The sequence below is a fragment of the Sorex fumeus genome, unplaced genomic scaffold (genome assembly GCF_029834395.1).
Source record: "Sorex fumeus unplaced genomic scaffold, SorFum_2.1 ptg000122l, whole genome shotgun sequence".
In the NCBI taxonomy this organism is placed as follows: domain Eukaryota; kingdom Metazoa; phylum Chordata; class Mammalia; order Eulipotyphla; family Soricidae; genus Sorex; species Sorex fumeus.
Genome location: NW_026606179.1, coordinates 12,770,859 through 12,782,616, shown reverse-complemented (window position 1 = coordinate 12,782,616; position 11,758 = coordinate 12,770,859). Strand labels below are relative to the sequence as shown.

Genomic DNA, 11,758 nt, shown 5'->3' with positions numbered 1-11,758 from the left:
GGGCTGGGCTCGCAGCTGCCTGATTTGATCGCGCTCGTTCCGCTCCGCTTTCTGAGCTGGCGGGCCGGGCTGGCTGGCTGGGAGTAGGGCTGCACAAGCCCGCAGCCCTGAAGGGCGCGGTCAGAGGGCGGAGGTCGTTCGGAATCCGCTCCTGCTATTATCCCCTTTCCTTTCCCGCCTTCGGCTGTAATCTGGTTCCTTGTGGGATCTTCTATGGAATTTTGCTCCCCTCCAGCGGGTTACAGGGAACCTAGAGGCCCGCAGGGAGCATTTTTGAATTGGGCGAGGCTTTATCTTGTTTTGTTCCTCCTTACCAGAAAAATGCTCCCATCAGAAGTGTAGGGCTCAGCTGAAAACAGAAAATACCATCTCCCTTCAAATAAGTAAAACAAAGTTGGGGTCGGCAAAACTTCTCACTTTGCTGCTGTCAATGGCAAGAGCTGCTGAAGGGCGTTTTGATTTCCAGAGACACAAATGGTTTACTTTTAATTTCTTTTTCCCCCAAGGAAAAATTTGGTAATGGGGCCAGAGCAATAGTACGGAGGGTAGGGCTTTTGCCTTGCATGCAACCGACCCGGGGTCGATCTCTGTGATCCCGTATGCTCCTGAGCATCTCTGGGTGCGGCCCAAAACGTAAATAAAAAAGAAAAACAAAAAAAGTGAGAGTTCTCTGGAGGTTAAAGTGGTTGGGATTGGGTGGGAGAGCTGGAGAATGAATAGAGCGGTAGCATGGAAATAGTTCTGGGGCCAGGTAAATGGTCCAAAGGCCTTGATCTGCAAACTGCATGTTGCAACTGTGTTTGAACCTTGGCACTCAGTAGTCTTCAGGCCGGTCAGAGGTCACCAGAGCACAGAACCGAAAGCATCCTGAACACCGGAGGGGCCTCCATAGCACTCTTCCGAAGTGCTGTGGTACTCCAAGAAGGAGTTCCCATTTTGTTAAGGAAATCAACCCCACCTCCTGTTGGGGTCCTGCATCTGGGTGAGGGCAATTCATTGTATTTTGGTTGCAGGAATGTAAGATGAAGCCATTTGACCCCCAGCTAGTTTTGTGGGAACTCCATTCATTCACGAAACATGTGTTCTGCTCCCATAGGAGAGAAAGTACAATGAGCCATATGGAATTAAGGCCCAAATTGGCCTGGGCCAGCAAGGGCCAGTACCAACAGCTTGCTAACCAGGGGGCAAGCAGCATTTTTGCCGGTTGAGGGAGAATCATGTGCTTCTTTGGTCCTCATTCCTAAAGCTGTCCCCAGTCCACTCTGTCTAGTTTCTTACCCTCTCTGAACCTGTTTTGCCTTAAAAATAAAAGGAAATAAAGACTGAAAAGAACTTGGTGATGCTTGGGGGTTTGTAGTCATGAATTACTCCTGGCGGGGCTCAGGGGACCCTGTGGGGGCACTGGGAATCAAACTCAAGTCAGCCAAGTGCAAATGCCCGCCCCCCCCTGTACTCTGTCCAGCCCTGAAATAACAGACCCATTTTCGTGGCTGTGCTCAGGAATCGCTCAGGGGACCATATAAGGTGCTGGGGATCGAAACCTGGTTGGCCACACACAAGTGCCTTAGCCACTGAACTACTGCCCTAGTCCTGCAGCCAAGCTCTTCAGTGAAATGCCTTCACACCATTCATTCCAAGGGAGACGTGGGCTGGATGAAGGGAGGGAGGGTTTTATTTTTTTGTTGACTTTACCTCCCCACTTGGTGGAACACTGCAAGGACCAGTGCTCTGCACCTTGGTTGCATCCTTGCCTTTCTGTCCCTAAACAGAATGGGAGCCCCAAAGGAACACAGGAATGTATATGCTCTTCCCTGTGTTCTATATCCCTGACAAACACTACATTCTCCACCTGCATTTCCTGTATGAATAAATGTAGGACTGCCTTCTCCCCCTCCCCAGCCTCAGGGTTCTGCTCTCTCAGCCCCAAGTGCTGAGTTCTCCAGGGTTAGGACTTATGACAGACACAAGAGTCACCTGGCTAAGATCAGGTTCCACTTGCTGGTTCTAAGACTTTGGACAAAACACTTCCCCTTTCTGAGAGTCAACTTAAGTTTGTACAGTATAAGAGGGGTATACTCAAAAGTGTCTAGATGGGGGTTCACATCACTGTCACTCCACCTCCTTCCGAATCATGATGTGCTCAATGTCACCCCAAAAGAAAAGTGCCTTTGCAGACCTTCATGGGTCTTACACTTACTGGGAATGACGCTGTTTGAGTCCAGATTTATGTCTTCACGCTTGGGGTAACCCACATTGTATTCACTTCCGGAACCCACTTTCCTTTGATTAATATTATAAAATAATTATTTTTTAATAATTATTATAAAATATTAATAACTAGCAGTCATCTGGTGCTGCTCTCCAAAGAGCCCATTTCCTTCAAGTGAAACTCATTATCAGCTACATGAAGGAACAGAAGCACAGAGAGAAGTCATTTAGCCAAGGTCACACAGCAAGGAAATGGGGAGACCAGATGTAAACTAGGGGTGGGAATCAGGATCCTTCACCTCCCCAATCCTCTTACAACTTGGAGTGAAAGAGGAAGAGAAAAATGGAATCAGATGTCAAGGTTAGAGATGTTGCTCCGTGGCCAAAACCAGGCACCAGGCCTTAGCTACCAACAAACAATAAAAACCACATGTTTCCACCACTCACTTGGTCAACACACGTTTATTGAACACTTCTCTGCATGCACAGAGCTGTCTCTGGACCCGGGACAGACAGACGACAGTAGAGAGCAGAACAGAAATTCCGGGGAGGGGTAGACTCGGGCTGTCTGAAGGCCTCGCTGGGCAAGAAGCATCCCCGGAAAAACCCATGAATCTTCAGCGTATGTCCGGCCCACCGGGCTTTCGCGGCCTGGTGGGCCGGAGATAAACTTAGCCCCGCCAAAGGGGCTTCGTAGCTTTTGGAAATCCCAACCGGCGCCCGCTAGGGCTCCCGGAGGCTCCGAGGCAGGGCGGACCCGCGTCCCCGGAACCCTCGGCGTTGGCCGGGGCCCTGCTGGGCAAAGGCCGCTTGGGGTTGAGGCCCCGGGCCCAGGCCTGAGCGATCGCCCAGAGCCCCGATCGCTCTCCTCCCCACCCTTCTGCCTCCGACTCCCGGTTCCTTTGCGGCTACCCCAAGTCCTTCGCCCTCCTCCTCTCCCGCTACCTTTAACGACCCCGCGGCGCTCGCCCGGGGCGCGTCCTCCCGCTGGGGGCCTGCCGCGTCGGGGCCGCGCCCGGGGGTGGCTAGCGCCCCACCCCCCTGCCCAGCCGGGCCGTAGGCCGCTGCCGGGAGCCGGCACGCGGGCTGCCTTGGGCCTCCAGGCCACCCCGCGCCCCGCTCGCGGCCGTCGTACGACTAGCGCGGCCGAGCCCAGGGCAGGCGCGCCCCGCAGCCACCCGGGCCGGAGCGGGGGCGGGGGCGGGGGCGGGGCCGGGGCGGGCGGAGGCCTCCCGGGGCCTCCGCGGCCTCCCATTGGCTTCCGCGGCCGCCGCTCGGCGAGGCTCCGCCGGGACTGGCTGGGCGTGCGCGCGGGGCAGAGCCTCGGCGAAGCCCGTCCCCCCGGCGAGGGCGGAGGGAGGGAAAGAGGGAGGAGGCGGCGGCGGCGGCAAAGGGGGGGGGCGGAACACAAAACCTGCAAGGGTTGTTTTTTTTTTTTTCTTCTCCTCTTTGGCATTTAATTAAAAAAAAAAAAATTTCCCCCCTGCACCCGAGGGGTCCTCCCCGGCGCGGGCGCGGGTCCGGGGCGGCCGGGCCGCGGCGCGGGGCGGCGGCAGGGGCCTGGCGGAGCTGCCGGGCGGCCGCCATGCGATCAGGCAGTGCGCTGACCGGCCCGGCCGGTCGGCCCCTTCTGGGTCCTCCCTGTGCAGCCCGTGCGGGGCCGTCTCGGAGACCCCGCGCCGACGGCTGCTCAAACATCAGGGTGAGTTTCTCACAATGTAGCAATTTCTCTTTAAATCTCTTAACTCTCTCTACCTGCGAGTCGGGGCTGTGACAGGGCGCAAAAGCGAGGGGGGGAGTGGGGGCTGGCGGCGAGGGTGTGTGCGGGGGGAGCCGGAGCCGGGGCCGAACCCACCCCCCCACACTCACTCTCTCAGCCCCCCAGCCGGGGCGCAGCGCCCGCTGCCTCCTCTTTTTTTTTTATCCCCCCGTGGTCGGTGCCCACCACCCCCCGGCGGCGGCGCCCCCCCACCCCACCCCCAAACCTCGGCGTCTCTCCCACCGGCTCCGCCGCCCCGATCCGAAGGGGGGACCACTCCCCGCACCGGCGCGGCTGCCCGGACCCGGCGCCCGGTGCCTCCCGGCCCTCCCGCCGCGACCGGGGGACACATACAATGGAGCGGCCGGGACACGCCGCCGAACGTTCCACGGGGGGAGGGGAGGAGACCCCCTCCCCGCGCCGGCTCCCCGCCTTTCGGGGAAGGAGAGGGCAGCGGCGGGCAGCGGAGGGTGGTCCCGGGCCCTGTCTCGGCCGGCCGCGGAGGGACTGGGCCTCCCTCCCGGCGACCCGGGGCGCGGGGTGGGTGCCGCCGGTGGCCGCCGGGGCGCCCCCTCCCCACGGCCCCGAAACAATGAAAGGAGTTGACTTGGCTCCCTCCCCACCCCAGCCGTGAACGGGGGTGACCCCCTCCCCGCTTGCCGGCTGGTCCCGGTGGGGGCCGTTAGGAGGCGGGGGGCGGGGGGGAGGAGGGAGTCGAGCGGGTGTCGTCCCCCCTCCACTGTCACCTCCCGAGCTTTGGGGCGACCCCCCATCGCCACCCCCGCTGGGCCCCGGCTCGGGAGGCGGCAGGCCCGGCCCGGCCCGGGCACGGCGTTCGGGTGGTGACCTTTAGACAAAGGCAACGCTCTCCCCGGGCCGGCCGGGTTGGGCTGGGCCGGGCCGGCCGGGCCGCAGCGGGCACGGAGGAGGATGGAGGTGGCAGGCGAGGGACGGAGGCGCCCGCTGTCCCCGGCTCCGGCCCCGGCGCTGTCAGGGCCCGCACTGCCGGGTTGGGCCGGCCCAGGCCTTGCTCTCCCGCTCGATCGTTGCTCCGGTGGTGGCCCGCGGAGAAGCGGGGCGCAGAGCGCGCTGGCCACAGAGCAGGGGAGGCCCGCTCCTTCCCCAGAGCGCCCCTTTGTTTTGCTTTGTGGTTCTGAGCAGCTGAACTTGCCGGGAGGGCAGGTCAGAGGCCCTGTGTCTGCGGTGACAGGTCCAGGCCCTCAGGGACTCCCACATCTTGGACTGCTGGCCGGCCGTGGGCGGACTGGACACTCGGCAGGGCCTCTGAGAGGGCAGCAGACCTGGGGGTGTGGAGTATTTACATCTGTGTCCCCAGACCTTTCCCCAGGCCCTTGGCAGGAAATCGTAGGGGACACCTCCTACTCCCCCAGGTTCCCAGGCCTGGGGTCAAGGATCAGTGCCCCATGCTTTTTACCTGTCCCTTCTGACCTCCAGCGAGGGTGGGGAAGTAGGGTGAACCCGGAAGGAAGGTCAGGAGCCACCTACTTTCCCATGTGCCTGCCATCTGATGGGCCATCACCTCCAGAGCAGCCTGGCGCCTGCAGTGGGAAATCGTGTCTCCCTACCAGGGTGCAGTAGAATTTGACTCCTGCTGAGCCTGCTACCCACCAGGCACGAGTGGAGGAGGGAGGGACAGTTACTAGTCTCTTGACAGAAAGGCCCTCGGATGCTTAAGAGGTTAAGCGACTGACCCAGGCCCACATAGTACCAAGCAGGTGTTGGTACAGGTTTCTCTGACTCAGATTGAAACCCTTGGACTCTCTTGTCCCATCTTTGACACATTGTCTCTTTGGCTTTGGTTGACTTGGTCTTGGGTTTTTGGTTGGCCCCCAGGCGCTCAGCTGCCCTCCAGCACCAGTGCTGGCTTTGGGGGGAGGGGGAGGGCTTGAGGAGCTTCCCAGAGAGCTGGCTGTCTCTTGTGGAGGGAGTGTGGCTCAGGGGCCTGGAATCCCTAAGACCTGGATATTGGGGAGTGGACATCCAAGAGTGGGAGCTCCCTGCATCCTGGCTAAAGCGGGCAGGGTGCTTCTTGCCCCTTCTCCCCTTGGCCTGAGTGCCCCCACCCCTTCTTTGGGCACAGGCGGGACCTTGGAGTTTCCTGACCGGACCATCTCCCTAACTCCTCCGGGAGTGAAAGTGAAATGTGTCCAGGTTGCTTTTTGTATCTCCTTCACCGGGACTAAGGGGGTTGCTGTGCATTTCAAGGAGAGAAGCAGAGGGCTCCAGTGGGACTGGGGGAAACTCCCTGGGGTGGAGGGGAGCCCACAAATGAAACCCAACTCAGGACCCTCTACACACACACCCTCCATTTCTGAACCAGGGTCCTGACCCTTGGCATTGGCCTGGCCTAACTACATCTTGCGGGGGGGGGGGGGGCGGGGGTCAGTGGGGCCTGGAGGGTGGCAGTCCAGAGAATTTCAGAGGTGGGGAAACTGAGTCTGGGAGGAACCAGAGAGTGGGGCTGAAACAGTTCTTTGCAGGGGCCAGAGGTTCCTTGTCTGTCAGCAGAGCTGGGCACCTGGGTTCTGAGGGAGCCCCAGGCCCCCAGCAGCCATCTTCCCCCACCCCCATTGCTGAGCAGTGGTTTTCCTTCCTGACCTGAACCCTGGGACCGGGTGGGGGTGGCCCCTGGGAATGCTCGTGTCTCTGCAGGCTGCTTCCTGCGGGTTGGGTCCGGGAAGCAGGCAGCAGGGAACGGGCCTGCACCCGGCCCCCCCCACCCCATCCCTGCTGACTTCCTTCCCAGGCGCCTCTGGGGCCCTCCCCAGCCTTCCCTCAGGATGTGGGGATCTTACCCCCCCTCCAAGAGACCCAGGAAGGGCCCAGGGTTGACTGCCCCCAGCTCTGGGGCCTTGGAGAAGCTTTAGGACTAGATGTGAGGCCCCCCCCTCAGCTTCTGGGAGGGGGGCACCTTTTTGCCCCCAGTCCTGCCTCTCATGGAGTAACTGCCTTTGACTCCTGGTCTCAAGAGCGCAGAGGGTTGTGGGTGGGGGAAGTTAATTGGAAACAGGAAAACATTCCTTCCCAGGCAGCCAGCTCCGGAGGGCAGAACCACTGCAGGGGGGTGGGGGGGTGCAGGGGGCGCCTTCTCCCCGCAGGGCAGAGGGGCCAGGCTCTGCACATCTGCCCCCCCACCTCTTGTGGGCCTTCTGCCCACCAGGGATGCTCCCCAAGTGGAAAGGACCCCAGTTACCTGGGCTACATATCCCGGATGTACACCCTGCCCCTCCCCACCCCTGCTGAATTGAGTTGTCACACCACAGAGACACGTGGGAACTGCTGGCTTGAGTGGCCCCCCAGGACTCCCCCCATCCCTGTTGGAGGGCCCCCAGTTGGGTCCCGCTGACTGCAGCCTTTGTGTCGGTGACAAGCAAGTTCCCCCTCCCTGGAGTGCTTTCTCAGGCATTTCAACTTTGGTGACAATCAGATTTGTGTATGAGTTTGGTGACTCTGGGGCTAGTGGCTGGAGAGCAGGCTTTTGTTTATTCGGGGCAAGAGGTGGGGGGGTAGTTGGGCCACACCCAGCAGTGCTCAGGGGTGTCAGGTCGCTGGAGGTGGTCCTCAGGGGACCACACAGTGCCAAGGATCAGACAGACGGATCAGCCTGATGCACACAAGTGCCTCATCCCCTCTTCCCTCTCTCCTCTGGCCTCTTGTCTCTTTAATTGTTCCCACTGAGACTTCTCAAGGGCCCGCTAGGTGCCAGCACCCCTGAGGGGCGCTCTGCCCACTACAAGGCCGAGGCCCGCTCCCAGAAGTGACTGGAGGTGAGCCCAAGAGGCAGCCTGGGTTTGGGCCATCCCTGGCCCACAGGCTGAGAAGGTGCAAGACGGACACTGACACTTGGCCCCTCCTGCTCAGCAGTACAGACATAGGGGCTACTAAGTCCCTCTCCCTGGCATACCTGAGTGTCCCGTGGCCCCTGGCCCCTGACAACATCCCCCTCGGGGTCCCCCCTCCCCCGGGCATCCATTATGCATGTGCCCATAATCCACTACTTGTCTGTAGGCAGGGCACTTGCCTTGTATGTGACTGACTTGGGTTCCATCCCCGCCACTGCCTCATTCCTGCCAGAAGTGATCACAGAGCCAGGAGGATGCCCCGAGTGCTGCCCAATGTGGCCCAGCTGTCCGCTTCCTCTTTCCTTGTCTTGGGGGAGCCCCCTGCGGGACTGGCCGGGAGAGGGGCGGACCTTGTTCCTGGCTGTTTGCTGTTCCGTGGACCCACAACCCGTCCACCAACGTCCCTGGCACTTGCTCCTGCTCCCATAGGAAGGCATATCCGGTTTGTCCCTCCCAGTAGCTGGCAAGCAGCTGCCAGGTGCACTGGCCCCTGGATGTGCGTGCTAGAGCCTCAGTTTCCCGCTCCATTTCACAGGCTCCTTTCACACCTGCTTTGGGGAAGGATGTCGTGAAGGGCAGTGGCCGTCCCCTTTTTCACGGGCAGTGATGTCATCTGTCATTCTCAGTGTTAGCTGCCATTCCGGGCAGGAGCCCGCCCCACTCTTTCTGTCTGGAACCAGGAGGGACAAGGTCCCCCACCCCACCCAAGCAGGCACAACCCTGAGCTGGCGATCCTAGTCTGGTCTCAGTTTGCTGATCTGTACAGTGGGCCCCAAAAGACTGTGGTCTCCTTTGCAATCCCAGCACCTCCCCTGTGTGCAAAGATCCCCATTGTCTCCCCGGGGGTGGGCGGGGGCCGGGGGGGGGGACGCCCCAGGGCATGGTGTTGGCTTTGGAGCCCCGTGAGGCGGCAGAGGGCCCTGGGCAGGCAGCCCTGCTCAAGTCTCTGTCCACAGCTGGAAGAAACCGGGTGACAGGGAATGCGGGAGCACGTGGGGCACCCCGCTCAGAAACCATTTGGCACAGTCCCCTACGCTCAGCGATCGGTGATGTCATTCGAGCGGTAAGAGAAGGTCCAAACTGGTCCCCTATGGTCTCATGGCCGTGGACCTGCCCATCTAGGGCTGAGACCGGAGAGCCCGGCTGCTCAGGACACGCGGTGAGGCTGACTCTGCTGAGGAGGAGGAGGAGGATTATTTCCCTCTTTGTCATGGAAATGTGAGAGCCCCCCCCAAGAACCTGGAGAATAGCTTCATCAGCCGCTTCCCAGCACCCAGCTGGCCCAGCTCACCCAGCCGCTTCAGCAATTTGCCCGCTGCTAAATATTTTTTTTTTTGGCTCCTGCCCCGCCCCCCTGCCGCGGGCTTTCTTTTCTTTTCTGTTTTGCTCTGGCTCTGAGACATTCTGTCATTCCACTGTATTGTCGACCCCAACGCTTTTCCTCTCGCCGTTTCTGCAGCTGCGGTGTCTGTCCTGTCCCATGGGGTGGGGGTGGTCTTGAGCCCGTTTTACAGGTGGGGAAACTGAGGCTGAGAGCAGGCTTTGGCCAGGTTGTCCTTTCTGTGCATTGATGTTTTGGGGCCCTTTGCCGTCTTGCTCACCCCACGCCTCGTACCCCTGTTCTTACCACCTAAGAGTGGAGAGTATGGGTTCAGGGTTGTCTCTGGAGAAATTAGGCCAGTGGTCTGGAGGGGCATGGGGGACCCCTCCACTTTTGTTTTCAAAGCCTGGGTCAAAGTTTGGTGTTTGGGCCACACCTGGGGGTGCTCAGGCTGCTCCTGGTTCAGTGCTCTGGAGGTACTCCTGGCAGAGCTCAGGGTGCCAAAACCTGTGCTCAGCAGCTGACCTCTCTCCCCGCCCCTCAGTGGAAGCTGCTTTTCCCAGCTCCATTAGGTCCTGCATGGAAGGATTTGACATGTGCTTGGTACCCACAGTCAGCCCTACTCTGAGTACTCTAAGGGCCTCCCCAAAGACTCGCTTTTGGGGAAAGAGGGTCTGGGAGGGGCAGCTGCCCAGTAGCGCCCCCGCCCCTCCCCCACTGAGTAGCCGTGCTTCCTGCTGGGAGGGGCAGGAGGGGGCAGCTGAATCCTATGTGGCTTGTGACCCATGCCCATGCTCGGCCATGCGGGAGGATGGCAGTCTGGCCCTAGTAAGCCTAAGGCTCTGGCAGAAAGCCCGTGGTGGGACTCTGCTTGAGGGGCTAGGGTGGTCCATGCCCCAGGACATCCCCAGATCCACATCCCAGGAGACCCCCCTCTAGTGGAAGCGCTCCTCTTCCTTTTTGGGGATAAGAGGGCACGTCTGGTCACGTTCAGGGTTAACTGTTAGCTCTGCACTCACTCAGGGATCATTACTGGCAGTACTTGGGGGACCCTGTGGGGTGCTGGGGATCGAACCTACATTGGCTGCATGCCAGTCAAGTTCCCTCCCTGCTGCTATGGCTCCAGCCCCGAAACTGCCCTGCCTGTCTACTGGGGGGGGAGGGGGTAATGGGCAAGCAGATGCCCGCAGCTCCCCAACTTCTGCTGCCTTTCTGGGCCTACAGGTGCTCTCCCTAGCCTCATATGCTGAACCCCCCAAATTAGGCTGGGAGGTCCCCCTAGGAAGGGTGCATGGTTCCCTCAGTATGGAAAGCTCTGGCCCCTCCCGCCTGATGCTCGCCTGCCCTGTCCTCAGGCGAAGTAGACGTGCACTTCGCATGGGTTTCCACTGCCTGAGTCCTGATGGGATGGTTGCTGTGTGACCCCCTTATGTGATCTCCCTTCAGGGTCTCCTGACCAGTGCCTGCTGCTGTGTGCACCCTTCTGAGCGTGTTGGCTCCAGCCATCGTGCATGGGTTTCCAGGGGAGTGAGGGGGTCCCCCTCTGTCACGAGCCAGGCCGGAAGCTTTTCACCTCCTTCCTCCCGGGGTAGAAAAGTCCATGCCGCACCCAAGTCTTATCACCCCCAGGGCTACCTTCGTAGACCTGCCTGGGCCAGAAACCACCTTCCCGTTCACTGTCCAGTGCTGTTGTCCTGGCTGGCACTGTAAACTGCAGGCCTTGGGGAGGGGGCAGAGCCTGCCTGGGGTGGGGGTTGTTTCCCCTCAGAGTCACCCACCTGCTCCTGATCTCCCCACACCCTGTCTGGGATCCTGGCCCCCCGCTGTGAGGGAACCTGGACCCTGCCAGCCCCACTGCCTTCCTCCTCTCCTGGGGATCCCCGCAGCCTTATCGGGCCCATCCTGAGCACTCAGGAAGCCCCCCCACCCCAGCCCGTTTTCTGCAGTGCCGGGGTGGGAAACCCTCCCACTGGCCCTGCCCAGTAAGGAAGAGTGTGGCCCCGTGTGGAAACTGGCCCAGCGTCTTCAAAGACACTGTTTCATGGAATCTGCATGCCCAGTGAGCAGCTCTGCCTTTTCCCAGATGGGAACACACCCTTTGCCCTCAGGGGCTGTGGGTGACCCCATGGAGACATCGTGGGGGACTCTGAACCAGTTTAGTCACAGCCCATAGCCAAACTCAACACGTCACATAGGTTTGCTTTATTTTTCTGGGGCCACATCAGGTGTTGCTCAAGGCTTACTCTGGCGCTGCATTCCAAGATTACTCCTGGTGGTGCTCAGGGGACCATATGGATGCCAGAGATTGACCAGGGTCGGCCATGTGCAAGGCAAACGCCCTCCCCACTGTACTGTCACTCTAGCCCCAACCTAGGTTTGCTTTAGAAGCACGATCTGGGCTGACTGTAGACTGGAAGGACCTGCATTGGATCCCTGCCACTACATGTACCCTCCAGCCCCCCATCCCACCACCCCCAAGTCCCTGGGCAGCGCCTCATTGCTGGGCCTGAGCTTTGAGTGATTGGCAGAGTGCCAATGGGCTCCAGAGTACTGTATGGAGGCCCCCAAATTAAAACAAACACATAGGGACCAGGGTTAGGGTGCTTT

The 11,758-nt window shown here is 60.2% G+C and overlaps 1 protein-coding gene across 1 annotated transcript in view; it reads left to right on the top strand.

Annotated features, from left to right (window-relative positions):
- The first annotated feature begins 3,657 nt into the window (after nucleotides 1-3,657).
- BICRA (BRD4 interacting chromatin remodeling complex associated protein) overlaps nucleotides 3,658-11,758 on the top strand; it is a 47,944-nt gene continuing 39,843 nt past the window's right edge. Inside the window, 1 exon segment of the mRNA XM_056136223.1 lies at nucleotides 3,658-3,910. The gene's annotated coding sequence lies outside the window, so the exon portion shown is untranslated.